Source organism: Ochotona curzoniae, unplaced genomic scaffold (genome assembly GCF_017591425.1).
Source record: "Ochotona curzoniae isolate NIBS_2020 unplaced genomic scaffold, NIBS_Ocur_1.0 contig_66, whole genome shotgun sequence".
Lineage (NCBI taxonomy): Eukaryota > Metazoa > Chordata > Mammalia > Lagomorpha > Ochotonidae > Ochotona > Ochotona curzoniae.
This window is the reverse complement of record NW_024466512.1, coordinates 17,134,568-17,159,445: the sequence shown is the minus strand read 5'-3', so window position 1 is coordinate 17,159,445 and position 24,878 is coordinate 17,134,568.

The following is a 24,878-nucleotide window of genomic DNA, read 5'->3' as shown; positions in this document are numbered from 1 at the left end:
CATGGTTTTGATCATGATTTTTTCAGGAATTTGATTCCTTGCCCTTACTGTCCACATTTGATGTACTTGTCTACTCGCCAGGGAACAAATTGTGAGTGGGACTGGGAATCAAGAGGACAAGGGTTGCCAGTGTCAAAATAAATAGGATAGAACTGCTTTTCTCAGTTAACTGAATTTCAAGGTTCAAAAGGGGAATGAGATTCTATCTAACGGTGCAGTTGCCATACTGTGTATTGCCTGGCTAGGATTTGCTGCCTCCTCTGCGCCTGTGAGGCTGGAGCTTTTACCTCTAACTTGCATCAACAGTAAGATGATTTCTCAAGAATACAGAAAAAGGAAGAACAATATGAGAATTCATAATTGCTTATTGCTTAACATATTACACAATAAATATATCTAGCCATTGAAGACAATTGAAAATAAACTAGTTTTACTTGTTTTATCCCTATCTCTTTCCATATGAATATATATGTGTATATATAATCACACATGCACATAATGTGTATATGTTTACACATGTATATGCACATATGTGTATATGCACACAGACATATATATACACATATATATATATATATACATGCATGCATGGAGAGAGAGAGAGAACGAGTGAGAGAGTGAGTGCAGTATCGTCTATACAGCTTCCTTTGCTTGGTTCACTTACAAATACCCACAATACTCTGGGTTGGAAAGGGCATGAAGTGGGTGTCTGGAGCTTCCTCAGGCTCTCTCATGCAAGTGGCAGGGACCCAGGTGTTTGAGTGTTCACCTGCAGCCTCCCGAGAGCACACTAATAGAAATATGGAATCAGAAGTCGATGCACCAGGCACTCTGATGTGGGATACGGGCACCCCAAATGGCTCAACTGCTGTGTCAAGCACACTTCACTACTATCCATTTTTTGGGGGCACCTACTACATGTCAGGTGTTATCACATGTAACAGAAAGTTCAAATTAAGTTAAAATGTCACCCACAAATTGTTGTGCATAGGTATATAATTTTTCCTCAATAATTTGAGAAATTCTGAGTAGACAGTTAATAGTTTGATTTTTTTCAAGGAGAAAATCACAATAAATAATTTTGTTTTAAACAAGATAGTTGAATCTTCCGTCAAGCTTTAAGCAATTTTTTTTTGTCAAAATTTTCCCTGTCTTATTGCTGTAGTTCCCAAGATGCCAGAATAAAATAGAATGAAAAGATAAACCTCCTTTTCTGAGAAAGACATTTGCAGAAAGGAAGAAAATCCCATATCTGTTGAATTTGGAATCTTTTCTTTGAAAGACACCTGACCTACTTGGCTATGTAGACGGATTTGGGACCACAGAAAATTTCTAAAACATGTTAAGTTGTACCAAACTTAGGCAGAACACAATTAACAAGGGTAACATTTCTTTAGCTCTGGAGGCCAGTTTGGTTATATAATCCATATTCCCTCACATGTTCTTCAATGATTTTTTCATGTTTTGCACGAATACACTCAATAACAAGAGAAGGGAACCTCGAAACCTTATTTTGCTCATTTCCACCTCTAATGTAGGACATTTTGTAGCAGAAGTAGATTGAGAAAGAAGGTTCTGTAATTTAAAAATGATTATTTTTATTTTATTTGAAAGTCAGAGAGACATGTCCCTTCTGCTGGTTCACTGCTCCCTAAGCTCACACAACTAGGGTGGGATGGATTAAAAATTCAGGGACTGAAGTTAAATGTGAGTCTCCCACGTGAGTGGCAGGGGCCCAAGGACTTGAACTATCATCTGATTCCTCCCAGTATACATATTAGCAGGAAGCTGGGATTTGGAGAACTCTCCTTGAATACAGAAACGTGGGATGGAGGCATCCCTAATGGCAACTTAAATACTGCCAAATACGAGCTTTTAGAATGCAGACTTGAAGACATGATTTTGCAGTTGGATCATTCATAGGAGAGATGACAGTGAAAATCCCATTACTGATGCTACATGAAGTTTCAATAGCCTCAGCTTGCTGCAGTAGTTTAATCACTGGAACTTCCGCCAGGGGCAAATGGAGAATTTATTAGCTTATGCAGTATGCATGACATTTGGGGGTAATGACAGGGAATGGCAGTTGCAAGATATTAGTCTACTTTTCATTATTTAAACTAACGTACTTAAGGGGAACTTTTTGGGAAAGAAATTTTATTTCAGCTTACAGTTGGAATTTATGGTTCAAGATCAGGTTGCCTCCATCATCTGACAGAAGCTGGTCAAGGTATATACAATGACACCATAACATGGTGAGTCCGATAAGAAGGAGGACACCCAGGCTGTCTGTAAACTCAAATAATCAAACCTCTCTTGAGAATGATCTTCCGAGGACACACTGTTAATAACCCAAACACCTTTCACTGGCCCCACCTCCTAGCTACCAAGTAGATCAAATCTCTACTTTTAACTCATCAACCAATAACATACTAGAATTTGGAAAATTTACAAGATTTGTCCTGTTGCATTCATAACCAACAAGGACTGTGGAATTGTTTGTGTATCATTAGGTGTCACTGACAAGATGAAACTAAAAACATAAGCCAGGGATCTGGCACCATGGTTTACAGGACTCAGCCTCTGCCTGTGGTGCTGGCATGCCATATGGGTGTTGCCTCATGTACTGGCTGGTTCACTTATGATTCAGCTCACTTCTCACGGCCTGAGAAAGCAGCAGAGGATGGCTACAGTCCTTGGGCTCCTGCACCCAAGTGGAAGTCCTGGAAGAAGCTTCTTGCTCCTGGTTTGGATGGGTCCAGCCCAAGCCCTTGCTGCCATTTGGGCAGTCAACCAGTGAACCAGGAGATATAATCTCTCTCTCTTTTCTGTCTGCTTCTCTCTTTGTAACTCTGTCATTCAAATAATACAATAAGTCTTTGGGGGGAGGATAAAAGCAAAAATCACTCATTTATCAAATTAAGCTGTGAATTGTGCATGTTTGGTGGTATTTAACTAGATCTTCATTTCCTACACCTGAGGGTTCATGGTGCTGAATATGAAGGCAAAGACTTAATTGTTCAGAAAGAAATTATTTTATTTTCATCTTCTTGTAATGCAAAATCCCTTTCTCTGTCTCTCTTTCTCTCACACAGAGCAGAGAGAGAGAGAGAGAGAGAGAGAGACAGAGACAGAGACAGAGACAGAGAGAGAAACTTCTGCTCATTGGGTCATACCTCAAATACCTAAAATAGCCAATGTGGGGCCAAGTTAGACTTGGTAATCTGGAAATACATAAGGTCAGGAAAGAGAATATTAGCACTCTTCAAAAATTCTTTCAGATTAGAGAAGAGACCATTTTACTCAAAGAATAACATGATCTTGATAATAAGGCAGAAAAAAATTAAATGAAATCTACATACCTATACATTATAGCAACATAGAAGCATATGTTCTTAGCACAAAATCCATATCAAAAGAATTATTTATCATGATGAAATGAAGTAACCTACAAATGTGAAATTGGCTTCACATTTCAAAATCATACCATGTTTCATAGTATATGAAAAATATGAGCACGCTCCAGAAAAGTACATTATGTGTGAAGATGTATAGAAAAAGCCCTTGAAAAATTCAATATGTATTCACAGTACTTTCAGGAATATAGTAAGAAAAGTGAACTTTCTCTAAGAGCAATCATTAAATCCTTCCAATGGTGCCATTTTTTAAAAGATTTGTTATATTTTTATTCAAAAGACAGATGTACAGAGAGGAGGAGAGACAGAGAGGAAGATCTTCCATCCATTGATTCATTCCCCAAGTGACTGCAATGGCCAGAGCTGAGCTGATCCAAAGCCAAGAGCCAGAAGCTTCTTCTAGGTCTCCCACGCAGGTGCAGGTTCCCAAGGCTTTGGGCAGTCCTCACCTCATTTCCCAACACACAAGCAGGGAGCTGGATGGGAAGCAGGGCTGCTGGGATTAGAACCAGAGCTCATATGGGATCCCAGCACATGTAAGGCAAGGACTTTAGCCACTAAACTACCATGCCAGGCCCCAATGGCATCATTCTTAAGGACAAAAACAGATATTATCTCTTTCCTGTTTAGAGTAAAGAAAGGATATCAACATTAACCTTTTTCTATTCCACAAATACTAACAGTCTTATTCAGAACAGCAAAGATAGTCAACTAAATAAAAAGTATAATATTTAAAAAGTCAAAAGTGGGATCAATGTTGCTCTGTAAAGGGTTAGCTAGCAGCCTGGAACCCTGCATCTCACGTCAATACCAGTTAGGGTATTAGTTGACCCAATTGCTATCCTCCCTACTGATGTACCTGGGAAACCAGTGGAGGATTGTCCAATATTTGGGCACCGCACCCATATGGAAGGCCTTGAAGACACTCCAGCCTAGGGCAGTGCTGGCTGTTGTGGCCATTTGGGGGAGTGAAACAGCAGGTAGAAGTTCTCTTTGTCTCTAGCCCTCTGTAACCCTGTGTTTCAAATAAATAAATTACAAGGAAAACGACAAAACTTTTTAATTAACATCTTAGAAATTAGAACCAATGAGTAAACTCATCTAGTTTAAGAGCTAGAAAACCACACATAAAATCAATGAAGGAACCATTGTAAGGTCACTTTACTCAAAAGCAATAGTACTCACCATAGCATCAAAATATGGAACAATAGACATGATTCAACAAGATTTGTTTTAAGACATGTGCATTGAAAATGAACACGAAAAAATAAAACAAAAATTTAAAAGGAAAAGATAGCCTAACCATGAACTGTTGTTTTTAACATGAGTTTTCAACATTGTTGATATACATTTTTCTCATGTTGATCAACAGCTTAATCATAAAGCACATTAGTATTACAGCAGTCTGTTATAAATACTAATGAACCAGTTCGAAAGTTTATATGAAGGTGTACAAAAAAACCCCAAATTATAGTATCTTAAGTAATTATGAAAAACAAATTTGGAATATTTTAAGGCATAAACAGAATTTGCGTTGATCAAGAAAGTGTCCTGTTTCAATGGAACAGAATACGGCCCAGGAGTATACCATCCAGACACGAATGCTGGACGAATTTGGTCTGATAACATAGCCACCTCCCACAGAGGGTGATTGGTCATGCTGCTCATGGAAATGCAGCAACCGAAGCAAAGGCAAGCTTGAGCGGTTGGCATGATGTTATTTTATAGCGAGGTCAGCTAACTCCTCGGGGGAGGGCTGCTTATCTGAGTCCTTTTTCCCTCTTAAAAAGGAGCGGTTGATTCTGAGCAGGATTCAGACATGCTGTGAATATGGTTTGATTTTCACTATACATTTATTGTAGATGTCTCAATATTGTTCACTTTATTATCTTAATGTTTTTAAGTACCGGGAAAATGGTTTCACTTTTAGCTCAGTAAATTACAAATGTCATTCGATCTGGAATTTGACACACTTCTTTTTCCCAATCTCTTAAATAATTACTGTGCTGGTTGGAGTTTAATCTTCCTCATCCTCACTATATACTGCATTAGTAGCATGTGTTTATTTTAAATGCAAAAGTGTATTCATGTTTGCTTTTTAAACTTCAACATTATCATACTCAAATAATTATTTCAATTTAATTACCAATTGTGATTCTCATAGGTATTCTGGGAATTTGTGCATAAAATATTCAAATAAACATATTTCAATGTTAGATCAGTGCATAGCAAAATACCATTTTAATTAAATCAATTTGTTGAGACTGACTAGATTGGTAATTTATGTATAATGCTAGAAATTATCCCAGTGTGTTAAATGAGCTCCAACACACACACACACTCACACACACATACACACACACACACACACACACAGAACTTTTCAACTTTGGAAGTGCAACCATCTAAAAATTATCAGGTTGTCTTCCTTTATAACAAATCACATTGTTCTAGTTTTTAATTTAACTTGAAATTTAATTAAGTAAGATTAAAACCTCTGATCCTCAGCTATACCACACCCATTGCAAGTGCTCATGGGCCACATCTAGATAAAGGATTGCCATATAGGAAAGCAGTTTTGAGCACAGAACTACTTGTACTAGAAGATACATTATAAGCATCCATCCGCTTAAAACCATCTCCACTGCCTGAAAACGCTGATGTTGAGACAGTGAGTGGACCAAGGGCAAAGAAGGGCAGTGCCATGCTGAGGACAATAACCAGACCTCTTTGTCATAAGGAGATAGCATATGTCACTCAGGTGATCCCCTGGGACCTTGATTCTTCCTTGACTAGGTTTTCTCCTCAAATGAACAATTGTATGAGTCTTTTTCTGAGATTTGGATGATATCCTGGAGCCTGAATGTCTTAGTACTCAAGGTCTGTAGTCTGTAGTCACATAGCCCAACATCTTGCTCAACTTCCTCTTGAAATTTTTTTTTGAGAAATTGGACCCACAGAAATAAGAGTGTAGATAATGAAAGCAAGGAAGTATGCAAGCATGAAACAGATGCTAAATGTAAGATGTCAGAGACTAAATGAAATGAGATTAAAACCTAAAAGAGAAGGAAAAAAAAAAAAGAAATTCCAGTACTCCAAAGGAAAAAGAAGTTCTCCACAACCATGCTGCTTGTATTTTTTTCCAATGTAATACACTACAAGGCCCATCTTAACACATCCTGGTCGATATCAACATTATCAACTTTTCATTAAAGCCAAATTGGACTCAGTACAATCAATGATGGATTGTCTGTGTAACAAATTCATTCCTTGTATAACTGATTGTTTAATGGCAGAAATCCAAAAACTGAGGCCAAAGTATCAAGTGCATTTAAGATTACCAGGGATCCAACATTTGAACAACTGCTAGGGACCCATAATGACCTATGAGGATGACCTATGACCTACGAGTACACAGAGTGACTCAGACACAGCTGACCAGATCTGAAATGAAGAATCCAGAAGATCTCTGGAGCGCCTCTCATGTACATATCTAACTACAGATAACACATACAACAGATGCTACATGGTTATGGAGCCCCTTGGCTCTCACCTTCCTGAGACATTTCCTGGTCTGCTGCTAACTGACTTTACCCACTGCCATTTTACTGAACATGCTACAGTGGGAATTATTATTTTCTTCCTATATTAATAATGCAATATTCAAAAATAGCAGTGTGATGAAATAGATTCATTTTTTTTGCACTGAAAAAACAAATTGTAATCAACAATAATCTTGAAGACATATCCCAGGACACAATAAATGTGATGCAAGTGGCCAGTGGGTTTTAGTGTCAGCTGGCAGACTGCAGCCCAGGCTGGAGGTGTGTTGTTCTCAAGCCCTCACAGCTAGCGTACTCTTCCTGGGTGCGTGACCCCGCCTTCTCTGTGCTTTACTTCATAATGGTCCACCCCTGTGACTGTCTCTTGAACTACTGAACTTCTTCACCTGCAGGTTCTGAACTGGAAGTCCACGGCAGCTTCCATCCAACACCCAGCTGTTGACTGAGGGGTGTGTGAAGTCCTGACTCTCTTGTGTCGGAGTGGAGAAAACACTAAGTTTTAAATTTACGTTCCAGTGTGTCTTGTGGGGTGAGTTTGCCAATGATCATTGCTCTTCTGGCATTCTCCTACTTCAAGTTTTGCTGTCATTTCCTGCTTTCTTCCTGATTTCTTCAGGGAACAGGGCTTTAATAAATCACACCACTTGTACAACCCGTTTCAGAGGCTGCTTCTGGGGAACTTCATGTAAGACTCACACACCATTTCTAACTTTATTTACCTTTTTAATTAATGCTGCCAAAGAGATGCGTATATACTTAAAAACCCAATTTTTAAGCCATTGCCTCCTACACAGGTGCCTTACTCCTAAGTTTGGATAGACCACAACTTGAGAATTACAGAAGATAGAATAGCCAATATTATTTTATTTTTCTCAAAGAAATGAAGGACAAAGTGTGTGTGTGTGCATGTAAGATGTGCAGTCTGAGGAAAGAGAGATAACAGGATCTGGGTAAGAAGGGACCATCAGTACAAAGGAGTATATATACTGCATCTATCATTTCAGAGCATTTTGGCATATGTCCATCGACCTTCCAAAATATATGTGGCTTGGCTGCATATGAATTTTTCTCTGCCATTTGAGAGTGCACCATGTAATGAAGAAAAGAAACATGATCTCTGGTAATTCCTGTTGATGACACTCTATGAAAAGCACTCTAATGATGATGAAAGTCTCACAGTCCCCATGATGGGAGGAATAATCAGTGTACTAAGAGGATCCTCGGGAACATTAAATGTAATAGAAACCTTGAATTTCAAAGTACTTTTTTTTTTCCCAGCAAGGTTCATAAAAGTCTTGAAAGCAATGGTTCTAAACTCTAGTAAAAACTTTAGGTTCTTCCAAGTGTCTAATATTTTACAGGAGCTGATATGAAGCTTTATCGATGTTTTGGAGTAATCTCCTAAGTTTGCGATGTGACTGTAAAGTAAAAGGTTTATTTAAAAACATGAACCATGATTGCTGCAGAAATGGACATTTCCTGTGCATAATAATTGTTAGTCTCTGGCTGATTCCTGACTCCTCTGAGGAAGGAATATTGTACTTGCCTTGCAAATATCAGAGCTTGGGCTTTATTTAAAAGTCTCAATTTCAATCTCTGTATAAAATATTATCATTAAATTTAAACTGTGGCTTCATTACCATGTGTATTATTTCCGGGGTTAATGAACACTTGGCTGTAGTTTAGGGAAATCCCATAAACGAATAAAACAAAATCATTCGTGTTTATCAGTGCTGTGTTAGGTCATGTTGGAACCTGAGATGAAAGAAAAAGCTGGTGACACTAATCCTGTCTTTATTTAAAACTGTGATATGTTGTTCGTTGTGGATTATTTTTCTATTAATATTGACTTAAATGTTGAAGTAGGACTCTCCATGAGACTCATAAACACATATTTAAATTAGAACGCTAGTTTTTCTACCGTTGTCTTTACTTATCATGTTATGGGGCATTTAAATGTCAGGAAGTTAAACTAGCAACTTGTATTAAGGGATTATACTGTTGAGATGAATGGAGAAAAATGGCAGGACAGGAAAGCAGGAAGTGGCAGGGGAGGGATGAGTCTCTACAACTCCACATTTGTATCATGCAGACCAATACAAATCATACGGAATTAAGGTATCACTTTTCTCTTGTGGCAAGTGCATTGCTTATCTGAGTAACACGTGTACATAACTTAGAGATGTTTGTACTCTGACATTGGATGTTGTCCTGTGCTGCACAGGTTCTCCTGGTTAAGCATTAGAGGGATGGTTCTACCCGAGGCCACCAGTGGCTTATTGCTGACTTTCTCTTCACGAGCTCATCCTTGACTAGGAGTAACTGCTTTGTCTTGAGCACATTGCCCTTCCCAGGCACCTCACCTGAAATGATTGCAAATGCAATATACAAAGTCCTGTGCCTTTGCCCCAATGTCTAGGGCTATCATTGTTCCCTGGAGGCTTGCCTGAGACCTTGGCTGTCCCTGCCTCACCTTCCATCCTCTCCCTTTGCCCTTTGCCCAACCTTGCTTTCCCATTTCCTCACACTTCTTGCTGATTCTAAAGGCATTCCCTAATATGTTTTGACACCCTAATCTTCATCTCAGATTCTGTTTTAAAAGTCAACACCTGTGACGGTTGTATATTGAATGGCCTGAGAAAGCAGTTTGTCTGATGGGATTTGGGAGTGAAATGTCTGCTGGAAAATAGTGAGGGCTCCATCACTGATGGTTTGTGGAGCACATTTGATCTCTTACACAAGATAGTGGGACAACTTTGAAACAGTTCTTGGTGGGTGATTGAGATGGTATTTGTGGGTACCAGTAAGTTCAGAATATTGGATATTTGACAAATACTGGGAAATAGAACTCAGACTAACACTATGAATGATGCAATAGCTTCTTTGGACAAGCCAATGAAAGACTAAAAGTGAAATAATTCATCAATTAAAATATAAGGATGGGATCCAGAGGGCATTCTAGAGGATAGAAAAGGATTAGAAAAGTGCCCAGGATTATCTCATAAGACCAACAGAGCTTCAAATGGGGCTAAGTTATCTGAACTCATAGGTCTGCTAAGCTGAGGTCAAAACACTGTTTTGGCAGTGATAAGACTCCCACAAATGGGAGAAGTTTGGTGAAATTAAAAATGCCAGTTCTTCAGGCTCCCTTAAATTGACTATTCTATAAGAGTGTACCACTTTTATTCCTGTTGCTCCACCCTCTATCCCTTATTTAACAGTGCACACAAAGCTCTTACCTGCTTGCCAACACTTCTATTTTACATCAACAAAGCAGTACTCCAGGTTAATGTACAATATGACACGGAAAGTATGGGATCGTAAAGAATAAAAGGAATTCTCTTCTAAATGAGCTGCAAGATTTAGCAAGCACAGATAGGAGTCGGAGGACTAAATACTGGAACTCGATTCTGCAAGTTTTGTATCAAAGGCAGTAAATATCTGGCTTTGAGAAACTGTATTCATATAGAAATATTCCCTCAAAATTAATGTAAGGAAGAAACGCTAGAACTTTTCTGAGAAGATTTATGGAGACATCCAGAACACCTGTAGAAGTTGACTTGCGGGAGTTACATATCATGTAAGTCTTGAAAATCTACTAGCTGAATGTTTGCCTGGAAAAGCCTATAAAAGACCATCCATTAACCAAAGTGGCAAGGAATGTTCAGTGAGCGGGGCACCTGCGTCATTAAGATGCTCAGGAAACACCATCATCTCATGCTTGGTGCTTCTCTCTCAAGAGATGCAGGCTGTCTGAATATCCCTTAGAGCATCACAATGATCAACTTACTTATGACATCACATAGTGAGACTCAAGAAGAAAGCGCTGATGAGTTCTCTGGATGACTTGGTAAAAGATATGCACTTCAGAGACCAGAAGATAAAATGCATGAATATTCAACAGCTTACTATGCCGTGGATTTTCAGGAATCCAATGAGGCATGCAAGGACATCACCTGAAAGTTAAAGGATGCTATTGTATCTTATAGGTTCTATCATGAAGAAAGAAACACAATCCCAGATTCATCCTGTTTAGAATATTCTGCCCTTAGGAATGCTTCACTGATACACACACTGGGTCTAAGGAAAGGCATCAGGAAAGGTTTCTACAACAGAACCTGGCAGGCTACGCTGCATATTGGAGATGGCTACTGTAGGAAGACAGGAGTTGTTTCTGGTAAGTCATCTATGCTTGTGGCTGCATAAAGGACTTGCTATGAAATTTCAGGTTTGTTTTCAGTTAGGTAGCCATATTGTATGGGCACTAGTGAAAGCAGACTGCAGCTTCTCTACAAATTTGCTTTACGGAGAGAGGTTGTCACAGCAACTTTAAAGAATCGTTTCCGGAACGTTCACAAAGTGAGTGAATCTGAGTTATTTGGTGCAAAGAAAATTACTGGATGCTGCTTCCACATAGCAATTATCCAGCATCGGTACTGAGGTCTCCATTCCACAATTAGAGCTGATTTTGAAAATTAACATTTTGCGGCTGAGTACCCTCCAGATCTTATCACTGGCTGAATAGAAATAGGGATATGTCTAGCATCCTCCTGTCCACATTTGGAACAATGCTGCAAGGTCATTCCAGTCTCACAGTTCCTCATAAGATCAGCTGAATACTCAGACATAATCACATCACAACTCGCTTTCCACGATTCTGTTTTCTTCTGATATGTACTGATATGAAGTATAAGTCCTGATATGAAGAGCTGTTTAAAGTTGTCCGTAGAGTGCAGCTGCTGGGTGCTCTGATTTTTGACAGTTTCTCCCCACAAAAACGACATCAAATTTACCATACAATTCGCTCTACTATTATTTTTCTGATTTGGATTTATACAGATCAAGTTGTATGAAACCCCAAATTCTCTCTTTGCTTTCTCATTAATGTGAGGTCTCGTTTTCTGTCTGTAGGATCCCTCTTGCTTTCTCTCTTCAGTGAACTTGCCCTCAGCAAGCAGCTGCAAGGTTGAAGTCCCTGTTTCCAAGTGAAAGTAAGATGATAGTATGCATTATTTGCCTCTCTCAATTATGTCGAGCCTCTTGAATGTGATGCGTTTGATGGATTCTAAACCGAGAAGCATCGAAATGGAGAGGATGGAGCCCTGTAAATGTACTTGGGACTGCTGAGACATCGTCTTCAGGAACTGTACGGGTTCAGGATGCACAGAGGGCACACTGCCTGTGCGAGATGAACAGTAGGGGCATTCAGACTTGCGTTCCCTACATTAGGAAATAGACAACCCCAGTTCAGCCACAAGGGAGAAATCAGGGGAAAAGAGGCAAAGTAGAACCTGGAATCCTCTCTCTGACAGGCCACTCTCAAGGCTTTTTATGTAAAATATTGAAAGGACTTTTTCAATAAAATAACTCTTCACTTTCTCCCATCTAGTCTATTACTGTCACCCAGGCAGGACGAGTAGTCATCAGAACTGATATCTTTTCTCTTATAGTATTTAGCAAAATTAAACTGTCATTCTTCATTTCTCCTGACAGTCTTAATGCTGGACCTATTTCTAACTAAGAGGGTTCCTCCCCTAGCCACCGTTTTCATTAATTTTTGAGAAGATCCTGGTAGATTTAAAGGTCTTATTTCCAGAGTGACATCCTGAGATTTGACTCAGGATACTGGAGTTAAGACATCAAGACAAATAAAGGCTGGTAGCTGAGAAGAATAAAGCATTTCCCTCTTGTCTGAGTTGGAAATTCTCTCAGGAGAAAACTCTGGAGAGTTCCAGGCTCAAAGAAGGCCTCAGTTACCGAACCGAATTGTAAGGGGTAGGATATGGCAGCTTTATTAAGCCTGCCCCCAGACAATATCAGGTAGATTGGAGATGAGCAGTGATATTTTAAAAAGACTGGCTGTCTTGAGAGAAGATACAATTTTACCAAGAGATAACCTCCTCAACCTGCTGAAGCTGGCACTATGTCACCTGTCATATCATTTGAGATATCTGAGTGACATCAGGGTATATTTCATGGATTCTAGACTTGACTCAGCTTTACAGTCAACTGGACTGCCTGCACACAGCAAGTCAGAGTAGAAATTTTTGAAACTACTGTTGCAGTCACTTAACTTCTTAAACCCAACCACACATCCAGCTGGATTGTTCTTACATCACCCAACAGGAAAATTAGCTGCTTAGGGCAATCCACTGCCATTTATGGGTCTTCTTTGACCTTTCCTCTGCTCTTTAACACAGACTTTCAGCACACTCATCTAGTTTTTTCCAGAAACCCACTCTAGACACACACTGTGATCTGCCCTAATATTGTGATTGACAACTATCTCAACAACCAGGCAACATTCCCTAAGTATGAACAGAAAGCACTGTAGCTATTGGTTACACTTCCATAGGAAACTGTGTGCATTAGCTAAGAGTTTAAGAAAAGCAACCTACCAAAGAGAGATGAATATGAAATTCTATTGCTTATGTATATTCCTTTGCAAAGGAGAGCACATACTAACCTAAAAATAAACTCCCCAAAGACATACCTGTGTTTTATTGAATTTCTATATTGCTCATTTTCCATGTAGTTGAGTATATTTGTAGGTATAAATGAAATCTCAGAACCTTATTGGTTCCCATACAGATGGAGAAGCATATGTTTTTTGTCAAAGTATGAAACTACTGTTTCAATTTCCTCATCTATAAAATGAAGATAAAAGATAAATATTTGTTATATATCTAACGTGTGCAACACATATGATATTTATAAAGTGAAATGTTTGTTATGTATCTAATGTGGGCAACACATATGATATTTATAAAGTGTTCTGTGTGCTGGGCCCAACTCAAGATCATTATGGTAAGAGAAATGGACCAATCCAAAAGGGTCATTTGTTCACTCTAATATAACTTCCACCAAAAATACACAACAACAACAAAAAAAGCAGAACAAACACACACATATAACCCCACAAACAAAGGATGTAATAGAGACCAGAATATCAGGTATTAAGGAAAATAAACAGAAAACATCTCTACCAAGGAATGGAGGTAGTCTCCCAATGAAACTTGCAAGTATACCTAGACAATAAAACATTACAATGACCAATAATGTCATACCCCACGTAAACAGCAAAAAAATTGGAACCATTTCTCTTTCACCTCTGATTTTAAGTGCTTGTCCTTAGTGATGCTCAATGCTAAAATGCCTAGGGCTTGTTTTGCTCAGCTTCTTAAGGAATGGCTCTTGTTTCAATCTGCAGTTTTGTGGTGTCAAATCTAATTATTTTAGCTGTGAATTTTACCTTTCTGTACTTCCTAGTTATTTGTATCTTTTTCAATAAGCTTTTGTGATTCATTAATTGATGACGCGTAAGAGATGGTTTGCTTACTTGTACACATCTGAGATTGTAAATGTCCCTTTCAACACTGCTTTTGTTGTATCTCATGGGTAATGATATTCTAGTTTTAACTGAAACTTCTTGAAATTGAGTAGCCTCGATTTCTACAAGAAGGTTTTTGATTTTCATTGCTTCAGCAATGCATCGGTATTATTGTGATATGTTCATTACCTGCATGTTGATGAAATGTTACTCTTTTTCTCCTTGTTGTGGACTGTGTTCACCCACTGGATACATGTGAGAACACGAATTGTTGAACAAAACCAAATTATAATTTACAATTATAAAAAAAAAATCATAAAGGATATAAAACATCAATAAAACCTTGAAAATTAAATCCCAGCTTCTATTGATGTATTTTCATTTACATTATCATTTTACATTTGATAATTTGTGTTATATTATTACTATGTTCATAAATGCTGTGATTTGTTTTAGCACAGTGATTGATTTGCAAAAGTAACATGGGTTAAGATAAGGGATGCTTATCATGGTTTTTTTGAACACCCATCTGAGACACAGTATTTCACTTGAGAATCTCCTAGCATTTGGCTGATGAGAGCTTCAGCACTTCTCACTGGAGACAAGACCTTGTGGCGCAACATTAATTGAAACTATATCTTTAAATAGTTACATGTCCATTTGCCAATGCTGCGCATTATGTAATTCTGCACATTACTGTGTTAGCTGTTCCTTCCTTTTCTGAAGGTCTTCCTTGTAAATTTTGCTTTACGTTTCACCTCTAATACACCTTCTCTTTTATGTCTCTATGTAGAGTTGATTGCCAAAAAACTATGAAATAATTATATAATATTTTCATGAATGTAAAATTATATGATGCTATTAGAATTCCTATAATATTTTACATTTTAATTTCTTGTTTGCACACCCATATTCTGTGATAGAATATTAATTTCTCAGGGGAGTAATGCACTTACCTTAACTTTATATATGTAATTTTTAGCATAGCATAAACACAGAATAAACACAGTAAATATCAATTAATTAAATTCTACAATGTAAAGGAACATGACACTTGTGCTTTGCATCTTTCAGAGTTGTATAAAGAATCAAATGAAATAATGTATATGAAAGGCATTGTTAATCTACCCTGCTCTGCACACATCAGAAGCTACGATGCTCTCCCAATTAGAGTTAAAATCTGTGTGCAAATTGCACCTTCGTGCAGGTGCTCAGAAGGAAGAGATAAATCTAGCCTTCTTATTTTACATTAGGAAATAGAAATAGTGTCCATGTGTGATGGATTTTGTGGAGTGATGTAAGATGTGTTAAACTAATAGATTATAAACACAGTCACATTCCATATTCACCTATAGATATTTACCTCCAACTGCCCTATTCAGAACAGGATTTCTTGTGAGACACATGGTCTTTTTCCTCCTCTGGAGTCAGTTAAAGAAACAAGGGCTAAGTGGCTCTGGCTTTATCACTATGAGAGATGAGAATGTACATCAGCCTAAATGCTTACTTACACTGAATGAAAGAACTGATTACAGTATGCAATGCTATAAGCTCATCAGAATGAGCCCTGGTGCTGCAACTTGAGTGACTCACAGAGACATAAAATTGTGAAAAAGGGCCTTGTCCCCTACATGATTCCACACAACGAAGTTATCGAACAAGTGAAACTGATGTAGTGGTAATGATGATAAAAATATTAGTTCTGGGTGTGTGTTTTGAGTGAGAAAGAGCATAAGAGAGTTCAAGGATACTGAAGATGTCCAATATGTGTTTTAATAAATTACTGAGCTGCCTATTTGAGATTGTGTACCTTACTCTGAAATGCAAGTGTAAAAAATACCACCAAACAAAGGAAGCTAAAACTCCTTTTGAGGGATGAGGTTCATGTAGAAACTACATGAGATTCTAGATTAGAATGGATATCCAGAAAAAAAAAATAATGCTTGGCTTATTTAACTCAATCTTACTCAACATGCATTTGTTTCACTGATACACTTTGGGTTGCTTTCAATTTGTGTCCTCAGGAATAACACTGCCATTGACCTTATGTACATTCATTTTTATCATCATATGATCCCCTCTCTTGAGGCATATACATGAAGTGAAATGACACGCAATGGGTTACCAATGATATGCTTCTTACTGACATTTTATGTAAATGAAGGAATGGACAACTCAGTGATCTTGAACTCAGCTGTCTTGGGGGAAAGTATTACAAGTAGGTAGACATGGTATGGAATGGGCTAAGAACAGACTCTTTGGATATCCAGAACAGTTAATGCAGGGACTAACTACAATCCAGAGAGGACATCCTATGATTCCTTCCCCACCCCAACTTCTCCCAGGCTGGAGCAAGTGGTGCTAGAGAGTAATGTGCTAGCCTGGTTCGATTAGTAACCACTGGCACATCCCTCTTCCCTGGCGGTGGTGTGGCAAAAGTCTTGTACCAGTAGAAAAATATACAGAGCCTACACGTACCATGTAGTCTACATAAATCCCTTTGGTTCTGAGATCTCTTTTCTCAGTTATAAAAGATGAAAAAGCAGCTCCCAGGACTCTGACACTTGATGACACAGAGAAACAAAGGCAAATGCCCATGAGTTGGGGAAGCAACCTAAACAGTTTAGAATCAGCAGTAAGATTCTCTGCAATCTAGATTTCATTTTTAAAGTGTATGAAAATATTGCATTTGAATTTATGATATGTAAAACAAAGCTTATTTTCCAGCACTCCTAAGGATGTGGAATAAACCCTGGAAACTAAACTACATTTACTAATTAGTGTCCAATATATTTAGGTGTTATCATCTGATAGCCTGATAGCTGGTTACTTTAGAGCCAGAAGATTCTCCAAAGCAGTCAGTTCTTCATGTTGAAGCAAATTCCCTGTCCCTCCCAATCAAACAGGGACTAGTCATTAGTTTGCCTTGATCCTATGGTCTCCTAGTCTAAAACTTGATCTCTGATTAGTAACTTACAGATTGGCAAACCTACACAGATTTTTTCATTGCATCTTAGAATTTAGTAAATACCCTTTATGGATTGTTTAAATTTATAATTTCACTGCTTTCCTGTATTTCAAACTCTATAGCTCAATTGTGTAGAAACCATGCGGTAAAAATTCTTTCCAGCTTTTAGTAACTTCATAACATTCCTTGGTGTTACGACAGTTGACTTGCTTGACCAAAAAAGCTGTTGAAAAACTTTGTTTGGAGTTTTGATTCATTATTTTCACATATTTTTTCATCTTAGTAATTAGATTTATAAATGTAAGCCTTGTTCTGACAGTGGTAAACAACTGTGTTTTCCATTTAAGAATGGCTGTGTTGCCAAGGGTTAATGGATGATGACAAGTGCCAGGATCATGTAGTAAAGTCATTCTTATTACATCTGGAGTTGCTGGGGAAGCTGCTGTCTTTCCTCTGTGCAAAAAAATGCCCAATATGGTCCAATGAGAACTACTTCCTGGGTTGGTGTCGTTGGGAGAATATCTCTGAGATCAGAAAACTCTAGCCACCTCATGGGACAGAAAAGGAGAATCCTGAAGTCTTTAACTTATGACAAAAAGTATTAAAAATAAGGACATAATCACTGAGTTAAAGGAATATCCCAAGGAAACGTGTTTGAGAGAGATCACAGGTGACAAATTTATGCCATGAGAAATAATTTTTCAGATTGAAATAAAATGAGCAGAATGCTTTGTTTGGAAAGAATTGACTCCACATTAATGGAGATTAATTTGACATAAGAAAAATGTCTTATTATTTCCCTGAATTCTTCATTTGTGGCTGTGAGCACCTGTCAGAAACACAATCATCGAAAGAGAAATCCTAAAGTCAAATTATTTCTCATGTAACAGAAATCCACGCTTACAGGTGGTTGATGACCAAAACTTTCAACTCCCTGGATAGAATCTCTGTTGCTGATAAGAAGGATTTCTGGAACTCAGCGTCACATGGCAAATAACCTAAACAAATGAGCAATGTTAGATGTTGTCTGACAAAGTTTGTCAAGGTCATCAAAGAGAGTGAGAAGACAAGCTAGGGATACAAAACTGACAAGGAACTCATTTGCTTTGAAAGAAAAATCTTAGCAGTATCTCCATCGTCTTTAGGTGGAAATTCCTAAAAGTCCACCAATTCATGTAATATATTTTCATGATACATTGTGATAATACATAAGATGTATGGCACACTATAGTTATTTAAATATCATAGAGCCAGAATATTTTTTGGCTCTTGTGCCAACCCAGTTCTCTCCCTTTTCTTGCTTGTGGTTTCCAAGGGCAGCTGTAGAATATTCAGGGAATGCAAAACCTTGGCATAGGGAGGGACTGGTAGAAGCAGCCTGGGCTCGTGTTCCAGTGGGCACTGGAAACAGCATGCCCTTTAAAACCTTCAGCCTAGTGAATCATGTGAACTTGAGAGACGGAAATCATACTGGACTATTTCATGGGGGAGCCCTCAACCGCTGTATAAGAAAGTGACACATACATGAAATTTTGCCCGACTAAGGCAGTTTTTGCGATCCTTGGGAGTCGGATTTATAGAACATCCTAGACTTTTCATGTCCTTTGCTACCTAACTATACTACATAGCTAAATACATACTTGTAGTATATCAGATAGTAAATATCATATTGAGAAAATAGAGATCTAAGAAAAATGGCATGTGACAGAAGTAAGCAAGCAAGGAATATTTAAATCAAGATAATACTAATAAACGAGATTGAAGTCAATACTGCTGAAACGAAAGAGAGGCAAGATTTTAAGGTCTCAATGTGCCACTGGAAAAATTATTGGAGGACATCTGAGGCAAGGGGGTTGGTCTATTTGTCTATGCCACTTGTGTTTGCTCATTATTATTTTTTAAAAATTCAAGCCAGACTCCTATTTTCCCACAGAGAGTAGGAGACAGGAGTCTTATCTTACTTCTTGATTACATTTCAAAGATAGAATCCCCATTTCCTTGACAAAAAACTTTTGATGTAAAACTGACAAGGGGTTTGCAGAAGACGTATATCTCAGAATGGCAGGGCAAGAATTTACAATGACAAATTTTCTAGAACATCCCTTAGGATAATAGTGAGCAGGAAACTACAAGCAGCAAGAAGGCTGTCTAAAGTTTTAAGGATGTCTAAAGTTTAAAGGCATCTGGATCACAGAAAAAATGTTCAGATATTAGCGGATGCCACCATTACTGGTTGACACATTTATCACTGATTTCATTGTGTTCTATGCTTTGTAGAATTTTAAAAATATATAATGTGTTTTTAAATATTGAATATACAATATGTTCTTCAGTCACATCACACATAGCTGTCTACTCATGTCAGAGGGAAAGGGAGAAAATGGTCAACAGACAGAGAATTTAAGTCAATATTTACTGTTGACCCTGAGTTCATGTTAGAGAACAGCAAACCGTCAGCCTTCCAACCCTTTTGTTTACAAATGGTGAAACGTGTAGCTTTCACAGCAACATGTCTAAATAGAGACATATTTGGATGTCAGTTGTGATCATCTAATTTATAACATGAGGGGAAAAGTAAAATCTACAAGAATAACATGTCAAAATTAGAATTGGGTTGAAATGATGTACAGTCACCTTGGCTAGTTCTAACTACCTGCTACTGACTTACCCAAATTCATCAACATGTGAATTTGAAGATGAAGTTCTAACAAACTCTCAGGGAACATATTCAAACTGCAGCGGTGTGTATGTTTGTGAGTATAAACCCTATTTGCTGTACTGTGAAACTGATTTGGATTCACATGGATTAGAATTCCCAAACTCAACTGCCTACAAGGACAAGGTATCTATTGTACATTACTAACAGAAACACGGTAGGGACGTTCACAAAGGGGAAATCACACGGTCAGAAAAATTGGCGAGCTCTGATCCAGTTGATTGCTACTCAGAAATGTAAACACGTATTTTTTTTTTCCAAGAGAAGGTAATCCAGACATTCACATGAGGTCTTCTCAAGTTTTAAATATTAGCAAATAATCTAAATGTTTTGTAAACACAATGTGGGTTAAAATAATAACCTGTAATCAGATTTAACCTGTAAGCTCCTAAGCTACAACCTCTAAACAATACCATCTGCTAGACTGTGATATCGTTTGCATAACACAGTGCTATGAAGCTATACAAGTCATGCATTTGATTATGTAACTGTTATGTGTATAAGGAAATAATCATAATTCTTTTATTGAGCAGCACTTATTAAGTACTATGTTTGTGTTTTCAAATCTGCATTATTTCATTTAATCTGTAGGAAGGCTTGCATTCTTATGTCTGATTTTCAGACTACCAATGGCTGTGTTTTATATAGGTTAAATGGATTGCACAAAATCACATAAGTGGCAGACACAGGGTAGATGATGTGCTGGACATTACGTCTGAAAATTTGAACACGAATGTTATGCTGCATAACTGCTCTCTTCCGTAAGTCACAGTCTACATAATGAATTTCCAGCTAATAGCTTGTTCGTTTATGTGGTTAAGGAGAAAATTGCTGAAAACAGTAACTATGCTGAATATATTTGCCCTATACTTTAAAATGCTCTTTGTCATCAAAGATTTTTAGCAAATGTTAATTCAGCGAATTGATCATTGAATTTATTTATTCTGATGCAATTACACAAAAGAATATACAAAATTGGGCATATTGATGCCTGCTAGTAAACAAAGTCAACTATATCTTTAGTGTAATGTGAATGCAGTGAAGGGTGACAAAGTATTCTTCCTACTGCAAACACGCTTGAATGTGATGTTCCTTGAGGTCATTTCATTACTGACTAATCAAAATGAACATTAGTCCTTTCATTTCTAACCTAAGAGCATGACTCTGAATCCATGTGGGAGACCTAGAAGTTCCTGGCTCCTGGCATGGGACTGACCCAGTCCCAGCCATGGCAGTCATTTGGGGAGTCAGCCAGTTGTTTGAAGACCTTTCTCTCCCTCTGCCTGTCTCTGTAACTTTGAGTTTTTTTTTTTTTAAAAAGATCCATTATTTTTGTTGGAAACAAATATATATAGAAAGGTGAGACAGAGAGAAAGGCCTTTCCTTCATTGGTTCACTCCCCTCCATTGGCTGAAAGAGCTGGAGCTGGGCCAATTCGAAGCCAGGAGCCAGGAGCTCATTCTGCACCCACACAGGTACAGGGTCTCAAGGCTTAACTTTGCCTTTTAAATAAGTAAGATAAATCTTAAAAAATGGAATATGCTAAATGATTTTCACATACGACAAGCATAAAGAGATCCACATCATAGCAAAAAAAAAAAAGTGTTCAAAATCAAAAAGGTAAATGTTACAAGCAATAAGAGCAAAGCGATGTTGCTTCTACCACATTTGGATAACATTTACAGCTTGCTGCTCCTCAAAATTGAGATAGGCCAGGAGGAAGGAGAATGTTGCATTTAAAACACACAAAGAAAAAATCAACAAAATACTCATGAGCAACAAAGTCAGCATTAAAAATAAAGACAAAATAAAGACCAGTCCAAATAAGGATTTGTTTTTGACAGACTTGTCCTGTGACAAGGAAATAAAGTTCTCCAGATTGAAATGAAAGGGCACTGGGCACTAGAAAGTAACTAAAAGCCACAAAGAGTGAACAAAAAGACAAAAGAAAAACAGCAGAGTATGTATCATAAAAACAAGCAAATGTTTGCATGTATCAATACTGCTGCAAATATAGCCTGGTCAAACATCATTTGTATCTTGTTAAACCAATGACTAGGATCCTAATAGTTCTATAGTTGAATGATCTGTGTTTGGTTTAAAATTTACTGTATGTGGGTAGTCATGTTTCCATTTGAGTATTGTTTATCATCCTTACCTGTATTTCTACTGAACTAGGATCATTTTGCTTTTTACTTGTCGAGCCCTAAATTGGAGAAATAAGCCCTTGGCTGTAAAGTTAAACTAAGATATCTCAAAAACTAGAAGAAAGACAATGCAAGGGAGGGAAGGAGAAGGGAAAACTCATTTTCTTAGAAGTGCAAATGAAGTGTATGTTAAAAGCTAAACTAAAAATAAATAGAACCTAAAAATTTAAAAACAAAATTTGTTGTATGAATTACCCTGTGTTTGCCCTCCTGCCACCTGTATTCAATATTTTTTCATTGTATGATGATCATGGAATTAGTTCCCTAAACTTGTTCAAGTCTGTTCGTGAATCAGCAATGAAGTCCATCTCATTATCAACAGATGCCATACAACAAAAGTAGTCACAACAAACTAACCAATTTCATTCTGGGTCAGTTTCAAGGTTAAATAAGTTTCTTACTTCTGTTTGATAAATCTTTGCCCAATTGGAATCTGAAAATCTTGGCTCATATAATCACAAAATCAGTTCTAGGGGAAATTGAAAAAAAAGCTTCATGTTTCAATTGAATCTGTCTTTTTTGAGATGAGGCATCTGATGTCAAAGCATAAAATGCTTCGCCAAAAGTCACTGGAAAACAAGAAACTGGAGTCCCTGAGTCCCAGATCCTGTCCTCTTGGTATTATTCCTGTGTCCAAAAACATGCTAGGTAAAAAGCAACCAATCCAACAGAAAAGCCAAGAGCAGGAGGAATAAGAATGCTCAGCAACTCGGAGGAGAACCTGCAGCCCTGGTGGTTTTGTTAGCACTCACTAAGAACAACCAGGATGTAACAGGAGTCCACCACAAGTCACTCCAAGCCTGCAGTGCAGAGGAGCTGGGTGAGCCGAAAGCAAACAGCATTAGCATCGGGCGTTGGATGGACAGCTCATTGATTTTCTTTTCACTTTCGTCACGATGCATGTCAGTAAATAGCAGATTGTGTCACGGGAGCCTAACAGAACCAGGAAGAAGCAAAGCCCTTGAAGGAGAGCCTGCCTCTTGCAGGAAACAGCTCATGTCTGTAAGTCCCTCAAGTGCACCTCTTTAGTTTGGAGATGGTAACTTATTCTGGCATTCTGCCAAGGGCTGAAAACAGCTAAAGCTTCCTGCCTTCAGTTCTACCATACTTTTCAGTCATCACAATGACAAAGGATGGTTATTTGCTTCCTGAGAAGAGGCGGAAACAGGTATTTGCATGCTGGTGGGACAGATGTGGCCTGCAACCACACACCGCTTGGGACTCTGTGAGGCTTTGAGCCCGTTCCAGATCTTCAGACTCACAAGGTCCAGTGCTTGTGAGAGAAACTAGGTCTGGCTTCTGTAAGCTCAGAGATCTTGACTTTATTAGCAAGTGTGTGAATAAATTGCAAATTAAAGCTGCAATCCAAGCATTGTGAACCTCTCAGACCATCAAGCAAGGAAGTTTGTCATCATCTGGAAGGAGCTAAGGTAGGACAGAGCATGGTAGGAAGGTATAAATTTAGTACCTAAATGATCCAAACAGGCGCCTTGGGGCAATTTTGATGGAAATGAACAAGCACAGCAACTCTGTCCAGATTAAGAACAAAAACAAAAACAAAAAACAGAAGTCTGATGAATCAACTGGAAGTGCAACTCTGGGTCACTCACCAGGCAAATCACCTCTAGCAGCAGACAATAGGAGGAAGGGAATAAAAATAGATAGCAAAGAGAACAGAAAGCAATAGCTCAGGCCTTAGTATTGGCAGCTTTAGGGGGATCCTCTTATGATCACAAATGTCATATGTCACATCTAGGAAAAAGAAGCACCATCTGCTGGCACTGGTAAGATACAAGCAGATCGAAGTGTTCCAGAGGTGGACTGCAGCCGACCACTCAGGCCCTGACCAGGGCCCATCATCTTCAAACTGAAACACATGTTCTCTCGGTGCTGCTAGTGTCAACTGTGATAAGTCAAAGCTTGGTTTCTCCTCACAACTTTTGCACCTTTAGGAAACTCATTTTGTCTGTGACCCACCCATTTCCTGAGGTTGGCCACATAAAGTGTGAGTAGAGGGGAGGAAGGCAGAAAGAGCCAGAGAATCAGCTCAGCATCTTCGCTGCTATTGATGGCAGCCAAATGTTCCTTCCTGTGTCTGAGCTTGCTTCCTTTGCTCCCCAACACTGTTGATTCTGGTAACACTCCCAGGATGCTGTTTCCCGGGAAAGCGAACTTGTGAAAACTCTACGTTTTCCCTTTCCTGGGCCTTTCATTTTGCTGCTGTGTACTTCCAATCTTTAGTTTGGAATATTACATTCTTCAGCCTTTAGTATGCTTAATAGACAAATATTTCCTCCTTTTAATATTTATTGATCTTTATCTGTTGGCAAAGCAAAATGAAGGAATGGGATCAGAGAAGAGAGAGAGGAGGGAGAATGATCTTCCCTTTACTGGTTCACATCCCCAGTATCTGCCATAGACAAGGCTAGGTCCCCCAGACCAGCTGTTCAGAACTCCATGTGTATCTCTTAGATGGAGGACAGGAATTCTAAATAATCTTGTCATCATTTGTTGCCTTCTAGAATACAATGAAGAGGAAGCTGGATCAGAAATGGAACAGGTGGACTCAAACCAGCACTCTGATATGGGATGCCGGCTGTACATTATAATGCTCACTTTCTGATTTCTTAAAATGTCTATGAATTGCTGTAAAGTGTGGGACATATCATCCCTGGGAT